This window comes from Notamacropus eugenii, chromosome 6 (genome assembly GCF_028372415.1).
Source record: "Notamacropus eugenii isolate mMacEug1 chromosome 6, mMacEug1.pri_v2, whole genome shotgun sequence".
Lineage (NCBI taxonomy): Eukaryota > Metazoa > Chordata > Mammalia > Diprotodontia > Macropodidae > Notamacropus > Notamacropus eugenii.
In genome coordinates, this window is record NC_092877.1 from 300,867,552 (window position 1) to 300,884,755 (window position 17,204).

Genomic DNA, 17,204 nt, shown 5'->3' on the forward strand with positions numbered 1-17,204 from the left:
GTTCATAGGTTGGGCTTCTTGGCATGACCACAGTGCCTGGCACATTGTAGGCATTTAAATGTTTATTGATTGATAGTTAAATCTACATTATTATCACCATGTCTCGACAGGATAAATACAAAGGTGAGTCAACAACTCTTGGCGCAGATGCTAAAGAAGGATACATTAAACTGTTCTGTCTGTGTATCAGTTTGTGGCTGCCTCTTGGGCACTGATGCCTCCTCTGAGGAAGCAACATGGTACAGGAAAAATCTACTAGGTGTAGCAAACCCAGGTTCAAGTCCCAGTTCTGTCATTTACTACCTGGAATTTCCTTGGCAGAGCCACTTAATTAATATCCGAGACTCAGTTTCCTCATCCCATAAGATGAGAGGGCTTCACTGTATGATCTGAAGGTGCCTTCCAATTTTAAATCATCCCAACTCTTAGCTTCATCTGTTTGCTGCCATGTCTATTTAAGCCTCATAAGCAAGATAAGAATCATAGATAATTATTGACTTTGAGCTGAAAGGAAATTTACAGGTCATTTTGTCCAACTCTGCATTTTTATTGAGACCCAGATACTGAGATCCAGGCAGGTTGACTTGCTAAAGTAATAAAAAAAATTTGGGAAATCTGGAATTGGAAATAAGATCCTCCAACTCCAAATTTAGAATGCTTTCCTCTGCAAGGATCTTTGATGCAATGAACCTTTATTGTCACCACTGCCCATCCACCATTTTCCCCACTCATCATCTTTACTCCCCAAGTTCCCTTTTACCTGGGCATGTGATAAACAAATATTGCTGCTTGTTCCTCCGTGAGATTACAACCTAAAACTGATGGTGCTGGCATGGGCGATTCAATAAAGGAAAGTACAAAACACACAGATTGTTGTGGGTTGTTTTCTTGGTTTGTGTGGGGGGCAGGGGGTGGTGGAATAGAGATGGGATGGAATTATAACACCAAACCAGTATCAAATATAGAAATTATAAGCATATTATATAGGAGTTCTGGGTAAGGATCCATATATTGACTCTCTCCAGGTCTTTATGCCTTCAGAGAAAAAGCAAATGCCCTCTTTAGAGTATAAATTCCTTGAGGGAAGAAAACTCAAATGTGGTCTGTAGATTGTAAATTCCTTGAGGGAAGGGGTTGTCTTTTGCCTCTTTTTATATCCTGAGTGCTTAGCACAGTGCCTGGCACAAAGGGAATGTTTAATAATTTTTACTGACTGATTGGTCCATGTTGTGCCATGAAAACACACCTCAAGTGTTGCCGTCCTAAATTTTGTGTTTGGTTCCATTTGTTTTTTAAGGACTTGAGATTATAGGATAAAAAGGCTGCCTACTCATACTTTATATTTTCTCTGGGTTTTATTCTCAATCTTTAAGATTTGACAGAAGAGGAAAAAATCACTAGAGAAACATTGCTGACCTCAACGACTACAAGATAAGCTACACACTCACATTTTTGTTATTCTTTTCATTCACACTTAAGCCTTATGAAATATATGGAGCTAAAGGAGGAATTGTGACATACTGAAGAGATCAATAAATTGAGAGACAGTTAGTCCCAATTCTGTCACAAAATTGCTCTATGACCTTGCAAGTCATTCCCCATTCTTGCACATCTATTTCATCATTCATAAAATGAGATGGCCTCGAAAAACCCTTCTAGCTCCAAAGATGCATAATTTCATTTTCAAAATAGAAAAAAGTCTACATCATGATTTAATACTCCAGACATTTCACAATAATGAAGTATCAATAAAGATCATGTAAGCAGCCACCTGGTGCAGTAAAAGGAGCACAGGGAATCTAGGTTCAAATACCAGCTCCTCTACTTGTTGCCTTGGTGATCCTGAAGAGTCAAAAGAAGTCTGTGTGCCTCAGTTTCCCCATCTGTAAAATGAAGGGGTTGCTCTAGAGTACCTTTGAGGTCCTTCCCAACTCTAAATATATGACCAAATGATCCCAGACCACCTGCTTATTTCAGCTATTGTTGATTTGGATCCCAGATTGGCTTACCCTAAACAAAAAAGCAAATTCTTGTTGGGTTTTTAAAGATTCTCACAATCTAGCTTCAGTCTACCTTTCTAGTCTCATCTCATGTCACTTCCCTTCATGTACTCTAGCCTCAATCCGACACACCTTCCTTGCTTCTGTTCCCCACCCAGGATGCTCCCTTTACTGCCATCTCTCATGCCTGGAATGGACCCCCCCCCCCCCCCCTTCCATCTCTTAAGCATCTCTAGCTTTCTTTGAGGTTCAACTCAAGGACCACCTTGGACATGAGGTCTTCCCTGTTCAGTACAGTTGTTAGTAACTGGCCTTGCCAAAACTACTTCGTATTTACATGTATTCTATTGCATTGTGCTTATTTGCATATTAATGCCATATACTCCCAGTAGAATGTAAGATCTTTGAAAGCAGGAACTTTTTCCATTTTGTTCTTGTTTTTGAATCCCTGGTACTAGCACGTTGCAATGAGATAAAACTATATTGTTAACTAATAAATTAAGAAATTTTACAATAAATATAGAAATAGAATACAATAAATGTTGACATGAATTGTTAATTAATAAACTGCTCATTAATAAATTGGCTGTTGTTCTAAGAGCTAAAAAAAGTTCTATTCCTCTCCCTCCCTTCCCCCACCAAAAAAATGCTATCATTAAAGCATTTTTTTAATGGAGAGAAAAGAACAAAAGAAGACAAGAAAGAAAGCTGTACAAGCAGGACAACTTTGAAGGCTACGGTTCAATCTTATTAAGTAGTTAAAATGAAAAGCAAGGCACATGTAATAGAAATCAGAAGTCTCATGTACAATCTTTTTTCTGTTCTATGTATGGGCAAATGCCCCTTCTTTTTGGTATTTGTTAAAGCAGAGTAAAAAAAATTATTTAAAAATTATAAATACATACATATGTGTATATACATATATATACACATATATATGTGTGTATATATATATATATATATATATATATATATATATATATATTTAAAAGCAGCCCAGCCACAGTTAAACTTCATAAGTGTGCAGAGGCGAAGTCATCACCTCCCTCTCTCCGATCTCCTGTGACCTTCACAGTCTTAGATACATTATCCATCCTTACACCATCTCTTAATGCTTAGCAGAGGGCTAAGCACATATTAAATGCTCAATAAATACCTGTTGATTGATTCTGCATTTTTTCCCAGCTGTGAAGGTCAAAGCAAGTGAGTGACCCTTTTACAAGCTTCTAAATGTTCCTGGCCATGGATTCTGTGAAACCTCCAAGAAAGCAAATTTCATGATGAAGGCTTTTTCATGCAGTATATGCAAGGCAGTGTGACATGGTAGGAGGAATTCTGGGTCTGGTGTCATAGTCTGGTGTGGTCCAAGTCCCAGATCACACACTTGATAGCAGTGTGACCTTGGGAACATTGCTCAACATCCTTTGGCATCAATTTCCCCATTTTTAAACTAGAGGGATTAGACTAGATTCCCTTTTGAAGTCAGATACACCACTAAGTCTATGCATCTATTAACTCATGTTTCTATCTCAACCTCAGTACCTGAGAATGGGAATTTTTGCCTTTGCTTAGTCTAACATGCGAAATATTTTTAGATATATTATCTGAGCCTCAAAAGCCTTTTGGACCAAGTACGTTCCTCATTTTATAGACAAAGGTTTACTTATTTATAGACAAAGGTTCAGAGGATTTGTCCAAGATCCCATGGAACCTGGTCCTTCTGACTTGTAGAACTGAAGGTTCACAGAGTTAGAAAAGATTTCAATTCAAAAGGCATCTGGTCCTAACTCCTACTCAAGACATTCGGCTTTTCTTCAATATCTGTAAAACACTCACTGCTGTCTCATGTCCAAGGATATTGTCAAGGTTAGACTCATAGCCTGAGAGAAAAAGAACAACCAAAACATCCCTGAAAAATGAAGTAATGTCAGTACTTTATCCTCACACAATGCTAGATCCTGAGAAAAGAACAACTCATAAAGGTATTGATCCAATGTGATAAACATTTATTAAGCTTCTACTATGTACCACGCACTGTGCTAAGTGTTGGGAATGCAATTAATAAAAGAAATATAGTTGCAGCCTTCAAGGAACTTACAATCTAAAGGGGCAAATAGTACCTAAAAGGGGGCTGGGGTGGGCAAGGGAGAATATTCTCTGGAGTTGAAACCAGACAAGATAGAATATGCAAAGGGAAGTGAGCTTAGTCTATTTTCCACCCTCTATAAAGGAAGGGTTGGGAAGGTGTTTGGTACTCCATCAGCCAGCTCTCCAATCAGAAGGGAGAGGAAGTTGAGGAGATGGTGGTGGGTTTAGAAGTGATGAGGTTATCCTGAACCAGACAGAGCAACAGATGCAAAGTGGAGTATCAGGAGATCCTTTGAATTGTTTACTTTTATTACAATGAGTACTTTGGACCCTATTATCTGAAGGTCAAGTATGTTACTTTTCATCCCTCCCCTTAAGTCCCTGGGAGTATTAAGTCTCTGTCACTGGCTCAAGCCAGTACCATGTTTCTTCAGTTTTAGAAGTCAATAGCACACTCTTTCATTTAACCACTTAACAATCAGATTAGCTTTCTATAAAAGAATATTTACTTCAAAGGCATAGCCAAAAACAAGCATGTAAATATCCCCTCTCAACATCTGGGGGGCATCATTTGCTTCCTATATGTCCTTAAACTCTAGGAAGGGGAGGAGGCTTAGGTTCATGTAGTGCTAATGTGTTATTCACAGCACCTATGGTGGCCTTGAATATGCCAGTATAATTCTGAATCACAAAATAGAACAGACTCTCCACATGGAAGACAGAACTGAAATATTTATTCAAACACCAGAAAGCCAAATCCCAACAACAGAAAACCAAATCCATCATAGCAACAAAAAAATCTATCATAGTAACCAAGAAGTCTATACACATTATCAGGTTCCACTAAGCAAAGTGCCCTTCTCTCACTCACAGTCAGCTGCCTGCTTGCTATGTCCTTCCCAGCTCTGACTAATCTGACCAATGTCCTCTCAACTCTGCTCCAGCTCCTCCTCTTCCTGTTCCACCCTTCCACCTCCAACCCTTGCTGTGACACCTGTTGAGCAAGCTCCTCCCACCACAGGCTTCCTGTGTCTCAAACTCATGTGACTTAGACTTCCATGTGACTTCAGCAGGTCACCTAGCACTATTAATGGATGGGAAAGACCTTCCCATTACACTAAAAATACATTAATTCCATTAAAAATACATTAAAAAATACTGTTCACAGTTTAGCTCAGCTCTTATATAGCAGTCTCACCTTTCTAGCCTAAAGCTCCCAGGGACTTGTATCCCTACATTCTGGCTTCTCAGGGCTTTCCCTTTCAGGAACACTCAACTTAGGATTCTGGTTTTGAGGTCACCAGAGCTCAAGTCCTGGGGGTCAGGAATTTAATGCCTGTGTCTAGAACTGAAAAAGACAATGGAAACAGAACAAAACCTCATGCCCCATTCTCAGTTCTATGAAGCCTTAAAAGAGAGGGGAAAGGTAGCCTTTTCTCTATATGTGGTTCAATGCCTGATAGCTATTTTTCAGGTGAAAGGACATATATCTCCTGGATGCTGCCAGAAAGAGAGCCTATCCCAGTCTGATAAATTTAAAGACAGCTTAATGCAACTATGAAATCAAAGGAAAGAGGTTGGTCCCACTCCCGTGGTAGAGGAACACAGGATGCCTTCTAACAAAAGCCAATTCCTGCCCATCTCCCACATTAGGTGATCTGGTTACAAAGCCAATTACACTGGCCAAACTATTATGTGCAATTTAAAGTTTAAAAGAGTCAACTAAATTCAGTACAATGTATAGGCAATCCCAGACTAGCACTATTAAATTTGCATTTATCCAATATTAAGCAACACCTTGCTTAGGTAGGGAATTGCCATTAGTTCAGTGGAGATAGGATACAAAAGTTATTAAGAGAGAAATAGTCATGCCATTGGATTAAGCAGTGTTATGATATGATTTTGTTATATTAGTGACTTTATCATAAAATGTTGTTCAGAGTTAACATTGTTCAGGGTAGAGTCAATTCTCTCATTTATTCCCTATTTTATAATCTGATCACAAGGAAGTAGGAACGTGGAAAATGTGGAAATCATTTCTATTTATGTTTTCTCCAAGTTGGCATTAAGATTTATTGGTGTTCCCTCAACATGTACTGACTAATGGATTTGGAGCTGGAAGGAATCATAGAGATCAAGACATGCTGGCATACATGAACCACCAGGATCCAACTGAGGCAGGTACTTCCTCTAGCAGGGTAGATCACCACACATCAATTCCTTCTCATTTTATGTGCTTCTTGTTCTCACCTTCCCGTAATACTACATAAAGAAAAAAAACTACATAAAGCATTTATCTGACATGCTAGAGGAAGTGCTCTTTGTCTCTCCTTTCTCTCTCCCTCCCCATCCTCTTTCCACACACACACGCATGTATGCATGCACATGTATGTATGTGTGTGTGTATTACATTAAATGAGTTCTGTTTCAGCACTTGGGCTCTCCATGTATCATCGAACTCTATTCCTGTATAAATGGCACATCTTTTCTGACCATACTGAAATTTCCTGGATGCTATCTTTGGTATTACTTCTTATGATCAACTTATCAAAAGTAACATAGTGTGATCTACTTATGTCCACCATGCATCTCAGTATTGTCCATTAGGTCACCCACAACTTTCACTATTTAGTGATTACAGCATGACATGATATATAGTCATATGGGAACAGCTTTAGGTTACTTAAAGCAAAGATGTCAAACATAAACACTCCAGAGTTGGACTAAAATGAGATTAAAGTATAACTGGAAAATATTTAGCAAAATAAATAAAAATGCAGTAGAACAGAGATTATGTTAATATGTGGTTTTTTAAATCAATATGCAGCCTGCCAGCATTCTTATGTGTGGTTCAGGGGTCCCCAATTCTATCTGAGTTTGAAACCACTGATTTAAAGCATTAACAGTTTTCCAAATTCAATCCAGTCTGTTCTCAACCTGTTCATTATCCATTTCTATTGAAGATCTATCCAAGATGTGTGTATATGCATATACATTTATATACATGTGTATATATGTGTATATACATATGTACATATGTATATATACACATATGTATATATACACATATGTACATATATACATATAAGGTATTAAAAATTCTTAATGTAGTTTTAAGCTAGTAAAACACAAAGACAGATAGAGATGTGTATGTAGGTATGCAGATGTATATGTGTGTGTGTGTGTATGTGTTTAATTTCCATCTAACTGCACATCACCATCTGAAGACTAGGCATTCTTTATCCATTTAATTTTTTGCTATATGTATGGTTTAGCTGACCTCTTTTTTCATCATCATGAATTTTACTGAGGGGGTCCAATGTAGTCAGCATAGTGTCATACATGAACAGGATGTTCTGAAAGACATATAACCACCTATGAGGACTCTCTTCCATTTGGATTCTGTGCAGTGATAATCACATTTGGTGCACATTCTTTTATGCTTTCCTCGAGACTCATAATTAAAGGACCATTAAACCAAGTTGTCTCTGGTCAGAGCTAGCAAGAATCATGTATCATAATATATTTATGGGAGATATCTTGTTGGTGGAACATTTTAAGGTTGTATTTTGCTCTATCAGCCCAAATCACTTTTTAAGAAATAAATAAACAATAAATATAGGATGATTTTATATTCTTTGCACCTTTCAGACAACTATGTGACCAGGAAGAGACATAGCTTACTGTAGAAAATTATTTGCAAAAGTCTGTCTGTTGTCATCTAATATTTTCATTAAGGGTACCCTCAATTTACACTCATATATTATTCTAATGTTTTTCTAGAAATGAGGAAGCAAACATGTGGGCTAGTTGTAACTGTTGACCACTTAATTGCCTTGAAAAGATGTATAGAGTGTTAGATAGCTGTGGAAGAACAGGGTTCAAATCCTGCCTCTGACATGAGGGAAATGACCATGGGCAAGTTGTTTATCCCCTCTGAGCCTCAGTTTCTGTAAAAATGGGGATAACAGTACTTGTAGTATCAATTTGGTAGAGTTGTTGTGAATATCAAGTTAGATGGCAGATATAAAGTGGTTTCCAACTTTAAAGTGCCATGTAAATGTCAGCTATCAAGTCTTTCATTATTTTCCTTTTTTCCCCAAATACTAAAAATCGATTCCTTGGTGCTTATGAACATATCATTGCCATCAGTGTGGATTTCTTCTGGTGTGTACTCTGATCCAACTCTCCAGTTTTCTGTCCTTTAGTGGCATTTCTATTTCCTCTTACAGCAAATGAGGACTTAAAGTGTTGGAATCCAAATGGGTCAGTTCTACTCTCATTGATGAAATGTTGGCAGATCTGTTCTATCTTGCGCCTGTTGGCTATCCTACCTTCAGTTTCATCTCTATTTATGCTATCAGGATGCTCCAACTTAGCTGATTCCCTCAGTGAACTTTCTGTAGACTACTTTTCTGCATATCATTGTTTTGCAAGATGAGGTAGCTGATATTTTCCCACCATTCTTCTTTATAATATCTGATGAACCTGTTTTTATTCTGAATCAATGCAGCACTCAACTACCGAGTCTCCTCACATGGTAAAGAGACTGCTAGCTGAAGCAATTTTCTGAGCTCTTTTGTTCTCCTTGTAGCAATTTCTTTGTATAGTATGAAAGTACAAAAGAAATAAAATATTCAGAATTAATACATTTTGTATTTTCTGGTGTCAGTTGTTAGCTTGAATGTTGTTGTTTGAGGTTCTTAATCTTTTGTTTCCAAAGAGGACCAATGACATCATGAGGTGTCATATTTGTGTCTTGTGAGGTGTCTTGACTTACTTGTGAATTGAATTTAAGTGAGGCAGAGTTGCACAAAACCATCAGTCTCATTCTCTCTTCCAGAATCATTGAAGGTCAGTGGCAGGACAAAAGTCAGGATGACTGGCAATGGCCCAGGATTCTGTGGATGACCTTGGCGTCTTCAATGTCCAACCAAACTCTAGGCACACTATAGAGTCTGCTTCAGCAGCCTTCATGGACATCGGAACAAACTGTTCTCATTCATGCATTCCACCTGGAGAAGTCTTCACATTATTTGGGTAGACAACCCCCCTGACACACAACTCACTGATGTGTTTGAGGACTGTCAGTTACCCTCAATGTTACCCTCAACCTTTACCAAGGTATGGCTGTTGTACCTCTTGGAGCCACAATGACAAGTGGACACTAAAGGCAGATAAGCAGCCCTGGAAAAGCCTGTCAGGCCCTAGTCCTCCCTGAACTCCCTATACACCCTGCTAGTTTGAATACAGCAGGTTGGAACTGCTGTAACTGCAAACAACATCTTCTCAACTTCATCCTTCTTCTAATTTGGTATAGATTTTGCTTTCTCATATAAGTAATCAATGTTCTGAGTACACACAGTCAGGGGATTTGAAAATGACTCCCACATCAGTAATCACTTGTTTCCTGTTTATTAAGATGTAGTCAATTTCACTTTTTTCATTATGTTCAGCATTCTTTATGTCCAGAACCTTCCAAATCTCTTCTGGAAGAAAGGATTTATGATTTAAATAAACATATGAGGTTTCTGACCAATTCATAAGTCTTTGGAATTTCTTAATTCTGAATCATATGTCTCAATGTTATTTTTTACATCCTCCCCATGCCCACCTTTTCATTGAGGTCACCTAGTATTAAAGTATATGATGATGTTTCAGTTTGAATTAGGGGCTTGTAATCGGGCTTGTAATCTCTTTGGGTGTCACGTATGCCTTTAACAGTCTGGTAAAGTCTATAGACAGCTCAGAGAAAAAGATAACGCATAAAATGAAATACACAGGAAAATACATAGGATTACAACGGAAACTAGTTATGTTGAAATAGTTATCAATTTTTTGAGTCCATAGATCCCATTTGAAGAAGCCCATGTCAAGTTCTTCACATAATTTCCCTACTTCTCAATTCTCTGCAACAGATGTTGGCATATAAACTACAATTATCTTTTCACTTATGCTGCTTAAAATCATTGCAAGGCAAAATGACCATGTGTGCTGTGAAATGAAATTTCTTGACCTTGGTCACATGATGAAAAAAATAATAATAGAGAGCATTTACATAGCACCCTAAGGTTTGCAAGGTGTTATGCAAATGTTACTTCATTTGATCCTCATAGCCACCTGGAGAGCTAACTGCTATCATTCGTATTTTACAGATGAGGAAACTGAGGCAGAAAAAGGTTACAGGTCACCTATATTATTAAATGTGTCTGAGGCTATATTTGAACTCACAACTTCTGGATTCCAGGTTTAGCACTCTAACCACTGTGTTACAACTTAGACTTTCTTATGTCTTCTGATTTTATTTATAGGTTGAACATCAACATTAATGAAGCTCAGCCCCTCAAGTAATACATCAGTTGGGGGGGGGCGGAGCCAAGATGGCGAAGTAGAAAGACGCACACACACATAGCTCCGAACACACAAACCACAGAACGGCTAGAGGGGACCAAGCCAGGGCGAATTCTGCACCCAGAGACCACGGAGTATTGGAGCGAGGGAGATTCCTGCTCCAGAGAGACCTGCGGACCTCTCGCGGGGGGTCCTTCGCGCCACGGACTGGGCGCCGGGACAGGGAGCGGAGTGCGGCCCTGCCGCGGCCGCAACACTGAAGGGAGGAGATCCGAGAGGGCTACGGGGATGGGATCTCCAGCGGCCAGGCGGGTCCCCCCACCCACAGAGGGACCTGCAAACCTCTCGCAAAAGGTCTGTCGTGGTGTAGACGCGGAGCCCAGCCCGGACCTGCGGCGGCAGCCGCGGCTCCGAGAGGCACAGATCTGAGAGGGCTCCAGAGGCGGGATCTTCAACAGCGGCACAGGCCCCCCCCACCAACAGGTGACTGACGGGGGTGGGTGAGAGAGTCTCTTTGGTGGGTTGAGAGGGGAGTGGGGTGCCCTCAAGGCTCGGGCCCCCCCGGGAGGTGGGGGCTGAGAGGCGGCTGCGGACGGGGGGGCTCCCCAAACGGGCAGGAGCCTGGATCCATTGTGGAAGGTCTGTGCATAAACCCCCAGAGGGAACTATGCCTGAGAGGCGGCCCTGCCCCTGACCACCTGAACTTAATTCTCACACTGAATAGCAGCCCTGCCCCCGCCAAAAATCCTAAGGCGGGAAGCAGCATTTGAATCTCAGAACCCAAACGCTGGCTGGGAGGACTAGGAGGTGAGGTGGGTGTGAGGAGAACATTCAGAGGTCAGGCCACTGGTTGGAGAAAATGCCAAGAAAAGGGAAAAGAAATAAAACTATTGAAGGGTACTTTATTGGAGAAAAGACACTTCCTCCCTTCCTTTCTGATGGGGAGGAACAAGGCTTGCCATCAGGCAAAGACACAGAAATCAAGGATTCTGTGTCCCAGCCCACCCAATGGGCTCGAGCCATGGAAGAGATCAAGAGGAATTTTGAAAATCAAGTTAGAGAGGTGGAGGAAAGACTGGGAAGGGAAATGAGAGGGATGAGGGAGAAGCATGAAAAGCAGATCAGCTCCCTGCTAAAGGAGAACCAAAAAAATCTTGAAGAAATTGGCACCTTGAGAACTAGCCTAACTCAGCTGGCAAGGGAGGTGCAAGGGGCCAATGAGGAGAAGAATGCTTTCAAAAGCAGAATTAACCAAATGGAAAAGGAGATTCAAAAGCTCACTGAAGAAAATAGATCTTTCAAAACTGGAATGGTACGGATGGACGCTAAGGACTTTTCGAGAAAGACAGATATCTCAGAACATACCGCGCAGATTCGAAAAATGGAAGATAAGGTGAAATATCTTATTGGAAAAACAACTGACCTGGAAAATAGAATCAGGAGAGACAATGTAAAAATTCTGGGACTACCTGAAAACCATGATCAAAAGAAGAGCCTAGACATCATCTTCCATGAAATTATCAAGGAAAACTGCCCTGAGATTCTAGAACCAGAAGGCAAAATAAATATTCAAGGAATCTGCAGAACACCACATGAAAGAGATCCAAAAAGAGAAACTCCTAGGAGCATTGTGGCCAAATTCCAGAATTCCCAGGTGAAAGAGAAAATATTGCAAGCAGCTAGAAAGAAACAATTCAAGTATTGTGGAAATACAATCAGGATAGCACAAGATCTGGCACCCTCTACATTGAGGGATAGAAGGGAATGGAATAGGATATTCCAGAAGTCAAAGGAACTAGGACTGAAGCCAAGAATTACCTACCCAGCAAAACTGAGTATAATACTTCAGGAGAAAAAATGGTCTTTCAATGAAATAGAAGACTTTCAAATTTTTCTGATGAAAAGACCAGAGCTGGAAAGAAAATTTGACTTTCTAACACAAGAATGAAGAGAACCATGAAAAGGCGAACAGCAAAGAGAAATCATAAGGGACTTACTAAAGTTGAACTGTTTACATTCCTACATGGAAAGACAATATTTGTAACTCTTGAAACATTTCAGTATCTGGGCACTGGGTGGGAGTACACACACACACACATGCACACACGCACACATACATAGAGACAGAGTGCACAGAGTGAATTGAAGAGGATGGGATCATATCTTAAAAAAAAAATGAAATCAAGCAGTGAGAGAGAAATATTGGGAGGAGAAAGGGAGAAGTTATATGGGCAAATTATCTCTCATAAAGAGGCAAGCAAAAGACTTATTAGTGGTGGGATAAAGAGGGGAGGCAAGAGAAAAACATGAGGTCTACTCTCATCACATTCCACTAAAGGAAAGAATATAATGCACACTCATTTTGATAGGAAAACCTATCTCATAATACAGGAGAGTGGGAGACAGGGGCACAAGCAGGGTGGGGGGGAGGATGGAGGGGAGGGCATGGGGAGGAGAATGCAATCCGAGGTCGACACTCATGGGGAGGGAAAGGACCATAAGAAAATAGAAGTAAAGGGGGACAGGATAGGATGGAGGGAAATATAATTAGTCCTATACAACACAACTAGTATGGAAATCATTTGCAAAACTAAACAGATATGGCCTATATTGAATTGCCTGTCTTTCAAGGGGAAGGGGTGGAGAGGGAGGGAGCTAAGGAGGTTAGAACTCAAAGTGTTAGGACCAAATGTAATGTTCTTACCACTGGGTAACAAGAAATACAGGTTAAGGGGTCAAGAAAGCTATCTGGTCCTACAGGACAAAAGAGAAGACGGAGACAAGGGCAGGGAGGGAGGATAGAGGAGTGAGCAGATAGGTCACAGGGGCAATTAGAAAGCTCGGGTTTGGGGCGGGGGGGAGGGGATAAAAGGGGAGAAAATTTGTAACCCAAAATTGTGTGAAAATAAATGTTAAAAATTAATTTTAAAAAATAATAATAATAATAATAAGTAATACATCAGTTATTGGACCAACATCTCTTAAAGTACTAAAACTTAAATTGTTTATAGATGGTCTAAAAAATGTGATCTTTAGGACCATCTGCTTCTTTTTCTACCACTATGATACCAGCAATACAGAAATGGAAGCAGGACTGAAGGTCATTTTGAATTTTTCTTACTTTCATAGGTTACTCTGACCAAAGAATTAACCACCACATGAGCCTCTCAGAACTTATCTAGGTCAGCTTTCAGCATCAGGCACAGAAGAGATTAAGACATCCCTTTTAACTCATTATATATTCTTATGGCTTGAATAAGAAAGGAGCCTTGCTCTGCCATCCCCTGTCGACTCTAGGCATATCTCTAGGTAAATGTTTTTGTGGTCTGAATTTCATTTTTCATTCATTCAGACAAGTTTGCCCACCCTTTTCTTCTCTATTGGCAATTACAGTTCAGTTGTTATTATGATAGTATTCAACTTTCTGGTGAAGCTTCTTGAGGAGCACCTATATATTTAAATTAATGTATCTCATTCCATGCTTTGGTTTTCATCCATTGCAAAAGACTTCTTCAAGCACCTGATATTTTAGGGAACATTTGCCACATTAGCCTAAGTAATAATTAGGATAGCACCACTCATTTATTACCAAGAAGTCATTTAGAGCTTATAAAAAAGGTTTGTAAGTCTTCAATGTCCAGCAATTTTCCATCACTCCATCACTTATTCCACCTATTTAATTCTCTTTCTCAGGTATCAGCTGCCAGCTTCTGAAATAATACAACAGAGATACACAAAAGCAAATTGGGATAGTCAACTTTGAGAAATACTTTTCTTTTTTAGTAAACTTAAACCAGGTTTAGAAACCTGGAATTTTAATCTTTTAGAAATAGTAATATTGAGAGGCTTGTGAAAACCAGAATCTTTTAAAATTGAAGGGGATTAGACATTTTATTTCAGTAGATCCTTTCTGCATTCTTAACGAAAAGTTACGATAGGTTGCTTACATATAAATGGATAAAATTATCCTGAATTACAGTCAAGATTTCCTAAAATTCTCACTGATATTTCCCTAACCCTGCCCCCACCCCCATCCCCATGGTCCAAATCTAATATGGCAGCCCTTTTCTGTGTGGGTATCATAAGCCCCATGGATTGAGAGGCAATGAATCAATGCTTTAATTCTTGGTCCAACTGAATATCATTCACCAAAGAAGAGATTTTTACACGATAGGGCTACTTGAAATCATGGGGCTAAAATACTATAGTAGCTAATGGATATCATCATAAGTTTCTTTCATCTTAAAAGTGGTTTTATACTATGGATACCAAGGTCAATGCTGTTGTGATTCTCCAGGTAAATACTTGTGTTATCACAACATAAAATGCCAGGAACCTTAAGGACCATCTAATCTAACCATCTATCTGCCATGTACATTATGATTTGGCAGGGGAGGGTATGGATATGTGATTTTGTCCATTTAGGTCAGAAGTGTCAGAATCATTGCCTACTGGAAGATGACCTGAACCAGAGTAAAATGTAATTGGGAAATAGTTAACAAAATAAAAATGGAGCACAACACAAAGTTCATTTGTGGTTTTATAAATCAATATGTAGTTCATGGGGATCCATTTATATGTGAGTTTGACACCACTGGTTTAGGAAACTTCCAAAGTAGAAATTCTATCCACTAATAAAAATCTGCAACTCATTTGCAATTTAATGCCTGGAAGCACTGGGGGATTAAGGAATTTTAGGATGGTCACACTGCTTTGTGTCGGAGGATTTGAGCCCTGTCTTACCGACTCCAATACTAGACCATCCCATATTCCCTCTCAGGTTATAATTATGCTAAAGATTATTTATACTAATTGGTGGTGCAGTGGATAGAACATGGAACTCTGCAGTCAGGAAGATCAGAGTTCAAATCTAGTTTCTTACACTTACTAATTGTGAGATCCTGGATAAGTCACTTAACTTCTGCTTGCCTCATTTTCTTCAGCTATGAAACCTGCCTCACAGGGTTGTTGTGGGCATCAAATAGGATAACGATGGTAAAGCAGCTAGCACAGTATCTGGAATATAGTAGGTGCTATATAAAAAGACTTATTCCTTTTCCTCTCTCCCTTAATAAAAAAAAATACTGAAGACTAGAGAAGTATAGTGACACAGAAACCATAGTCATTCTAGGTCACACAGAAACTATAGCTAAGACAAGAATTCAGATCCCCTGATACCTTGTTTATTCCTCTTTGTTTAATTATTCCTCTATAAACTTTATGGTAAGTTTGAAAGGGTTTGCCTTTTCTCTTCTAATTCTCTCTCTCTCTCTCTCTCTCTCTCTCTCTCTCTCTCTCTCTCTCTCTCTCTCTTCATCTCTGTCTCTCTGTCTGTCTGTCTCTCTCTGTCTCTGTCTGTCTGTCTGTCTGTCTCTATCTCTGTCTGTCTCTCTCTCTCTATCTCTGTCTGTCTCTCTGTCTCTGTCTCTGTCTCTGTCTCTATCTGCCTCTCTGTCTCTGTCTCTTTCTCTCTTGGGCCATCCCAGAACCTGGAGTCCCTACAGGTCACTTTCTGTTCCAGTTCTACCTGTCCTCAGACTAGTTGCTCACCTGAAATGAGTCCTTACAGCTTGAACGATTTCTTCTATAATTTCATTTTACTGAAGCAGGAGACAAGTACCTCGTGTTAATTAGAATTTCAAGTAAACAGAACTATATTGTTGTGCTGTATTCTGAAAGAATAGACCAAGGACAGCTGTTGATGGAGGAAAGCATCCAGTTTACTACATCTGTGAAATGAGAGCCTTTCATTCACTTCATAAGATCTCTCAGGCGGTTACTCCTAATATACCCAAGAAAACAACAACAAAGAAGACATGTCTCAAGGCTATCAGACATAGTAATGTGTTAAGTAGGACGCTGGGTAATAATCACAGGGTTATGAAAAATGGAGTCACTGTGACTTTAGTGGGGAAATTACAAGTCCTGTCCTTCTCTGTCTCAGGTGGCTTGCCACAAAGTGTCAGCCTCCACAGCAAAGGACACATTTTGCCATTACCATCAGAGGGAAGGAGTTGGGATTGTGTGCACTCGGGTGAAAGAGGAAGGGGGTGTATTGCTCTGGACAAACTCATAATTAGGGCTCTCCTAGAAATCCACAAATGGATCCTTCCAAATCATAACCTAATTTATTTTCCCCATTTTCTAAGTAATATCAAGGTTGGTATACTCATCATTTTAGACTCACTGATTCTAATTTCTAATTCAGACTTGTTTGTTCAGATGAAAGTAAACAACCCCCCAAGCTATCACTCACCCCTATTTATTTGGAAGGAGAGAGTTTCAGTGAAAGAAAATAAATAGCCCATCAAACATGGTTTGGAGGGGCTGCAGCTGAATAATTTCTAGTTTCCTATGCCTGTCTCCAGCTGTTGGGACCCACTGTGACTCTAGCAGCTGTGTGCTGGCTTGCCTGATTTGCTATTCAGTCAAATCAGATCAATACTTCTAAGTACTTGTCTGATGTAATAACCTCTGGCTAGTCCAGGAATTCACACATTGAACCACATGGATGAGGAAGACTGGCTTCTAAATTATTAGCCCATCTACACACATGACTATAAGTAATATACAGATCCCTTGGAAAAGGACGACCAAACTTGGGGCACCAGTAGGAATCTCAAGGTTACAAAAAGATCCTTGTCAGTCAGTCAATAGATACTTATTAAGCACCTACTTTACATCAGGTACTGTACTAATCACCAGGAATACAAATGTTAGAAAGGACCACAGTCTTTTGGATTCATGTGTGAAAGACAGAAAGAT